We start from the raw sequence: 3,343 nt of genomic DNA, 5'->3' as shown, positions 1-3,343 counted from the left end.
GTGTTGCTTGTTTGAGGAACAAGTTGGGAGTTAGGTATATATGGATCATCAAAAGAAAGCTTTTAAGGCCTCTCCACATAAATATGGGTGTAACAGTGAACCACCCTGTTGATAGATAGATAGATAGACAGTAACAGCTTAGTCATTGCTCCTTCTGTGTTGAACTGTTTCTCCAGTTTCTTTTGCCTTATTAAAAAAAAAAAAACCCAGCATCTGGTTTCTACAAGAGGATACACATGGTTCTCATTGTCATTAGTTCCAGAATAGCATTGGTGATAAAAACACCATGCTATTTGGCAATAAACAATGAATTGTTTTAAAAAAATCATAAAAAATTTCACAGTTTCAAAATTTCACAGTTTCAAAACACCCATTTCTACCCTTGATCTAATGTGTTGGGTTTAAAATAAGAGAACAAAGGGAAAGCATTTTCAACGATCTTGCAATTATCTATAGAAAATTTTACAGTTTTCTTTTTGCTTTGGCTTGGAGAAATGTCAGAACATCACCATGCTATGTTTGTTAGCTTTGAAGGATAATATGTGTCATACATTGTTTAAATGACATTTCGCAGGACAAGAAGACCCATTATTCTTACTATGTGTTTGGCTGAGAGAAATGTGTTCTAAATACTACAAAGTGTTAATCTGGAAGCTGTTTTTGTTTGTTTTTAACAACTTTTCTTATAAAAAAATTTATTTTATACTGGAGACTGCCAATGGCTCTCTTCTCCTTCCTCTTCTTCTTCTTCTTCTTCTTCTTCTTCTTCTTCTTCTTCTTCTTCTTCTTCTTCTTCTTCTTCTTCTTCTTCTTCTTCTTCTCCTTCTTTAAATTTAGCTGTTTAGCAGTATGCTAACAGCGGGAAGAAAACATACATTCAAAATGTTGTAAGCTTCAGGACTTGGTAAGAGAGAGTAAGTTTAGCTTCTGACCATGAAATCTTATTCTGTGACTGCCTTCTTAATGGCATCTCTTGAGGTCAGTGGCTTTGAATTCTCCCAATTGTATGGGGTCACTCTGGCAGCATTGACCAAGTAGAAAATATTCAGGCAGAAAGCACAATGGTTGAAGTCATCCTCCAAGTGTCCTACTTTCTATATCGTGCAATTGACTCTGAGGCTCCCCACTAGGATGTCACTGTTTGACCAGTTTGCTTTAAAACAGCTTAATTAGCTGAAAGAAAAGCTGTGTCTGAGCATGTTTGTGAGAAAAACATAAAAAGCCCTTTCCTTTCAGAGAGCCCATGCTCTTACTTGTTGGAAAATTTTGGTGCTGAAGCAAGACAGCATTCCTTTCGTACACAGTCAGGTCCTTGACAACAAATTCTTCTGGGATTGGGAAATAACTGGTTGGCAGTCATCTCCGTGTAGACAATTTGGTTCATGTTTTATAGATTAGAATCTAGGTTGTGACCATACACCGTGACCTATAACACAATTAGGTGGCTTCTTACCAAAGGTTAGACTATAGTTATTCTACTAGCAAATGCCCAATAATAATATTACAAAAGACTGTGCAGACTTTTTTAAAGTCAAAATCCAACGAAATCTTGAAGCAATGTCAATCTTGTCAAATAATGTTAGTTCTAAAATAAAATAAATCTTCTATTGCCTGGTTTATTTGCTTTGGGTTAAACAATTTTAAATCCCATTTAAGAACATCTAACATTTAAAAAAATGCATAAACATCTTTACCATAGTACCTAAAAATATTTCTGATTCAGCATGGCCCTCCTACACATATATTTATCTATCACACACTCTCTATGAATTTGGAACTCCCCTAAAATATGGAATGTATGTTTAGCACCCAGCCTACTTTTAATGCAGTAGAAAATTCATTACTTAGCTCTTTCTTGGGGGAGGGCATCTTTTGTGTTTAACTTTATATTTAAAAAACATGGGCAACCTTTGATTTTGTAAAGCTATATTTGACAAACAGACAAGAAACCATTATCATGTTGGTGGGCATGAGGAAGCCATTCATGGAAAATCTGAACCTTATGTTCTACAGGCAAGCCAAGGAACTGTTAGCAGAGGTGGCTATCTTTTTCCCCACCGTATGTGAGAAAGCTCCGTGGATTTGTTCCTTCCTTATGTAGATGAAGAAAGTCTCCCTGCTTTGAACAACATTCGCAAAATGCTTCTCTGATGATTAATCTTGACCATCAACTTGTTGAAATTTAGAGTCATCCAAGGGATCAAACTTGAAGGTATGTCAGTGAAGACTGTTCCAAAGAAGTATAATTAAGGGACGAGAGACCGATGTCCCACGGGCTGGGTCGGGTTCCGGCTGAACAAAAGGGAGAAAGCAAATGGAATGACATCATTCATTTTCCTCTGGTTCTTGAAGCAATGTGGCCAACCTCTTCATGCTTCTTTTGCTAAACCTTCTCTGTCATGACCAACCTCATGCTCTGAACCATGAACCAAAATAAACCTGGAAGCTCTGATTTCTCAAGTTCTTTGTTTGATTGTCACGTACTGGGTGCCAGCAACAACAAAAGTAACTGGGCTGAAAACTGGTACCAAGACTGGAGCCATTTCTGTGTTGAACCTTATCATGGGATTAGAGGCATCGGAGACTAATTTATGGTAAGAATTTGAATCTGTAAGTGAAACAATCCCCATGGTGTTGTAAGCAGAGCTTAACAGGTCGTTCTAGTGGGAATGCTAATGCCAATAGAAGGAAGGACAATGAACATTGTATTCACATGGTCGAAGAGAGGAACAAAAATTCTTCGAGTATCTGGGCTTGAGGTTCTTCCTGTTATGACAGAAAGGTCTAGCTGCTTTCTTCTCATGCCCTAAAGACTTGAGGTGAGGATCGAACCAAAGACTATAAGCTAAGTGTTTTTGTCAGAAGAAATCTCAAGGCAGCGTGTAACACTCAAGATACTGAGTCTAGCTATTGCCTCTTGCTCTCAGGTATTTCTGCAATGAGTGCACAAAGTTAATGTGCAGTCGAGAGACGGCTCAGCGGTTAAGAGCACTGACTGCTCTTCCAGGGGTCCTGAGTTCAATTCCCAGCAACCACGTGGTGGCTTACAACCATCTGTAATGAGATCTGATGCCCTCTTCTGGTGTGTCTGAAGATAGCTACAGTGTACTGTATATAATATCATAAGTAAATAAATTTTTTTTAAAGTTGCACACAAAGCAGGAGAAAGCAGCCACAACTGTCAAAGGGATTAGAACAACTAAAGAGGAATGTCTTACTCACTCTTCTTGGGGACCACAGGAAATGCACCCTGAAGGCAGGAACCTCCATCAAAGGTTTCAGTGGATGAAAACATAATTCATTTGAAAGGAGAGAGCTTGAAATGAGAACGCTGGCTGAGAAT

The sequence above is a fragment of the Rattus norvegicus genome, chromosome 1, assembly GCF_021556685.1.
Source record: "Rattus norvegicus strain SHRSP/BbbUtx chromosome 1, alternate assembly SHRSP_T2T, whole genome shotgun sequence".
In the NCBI taxonomy this organism is placed as follows: Eukaryota; Metazoa; Chordata; class Mammalia; order Rodentia; family Muridae; genus Rattus; species Rattus norvegicus.
Note: the sequence above shows the minus strand (reverse complement) of the source record.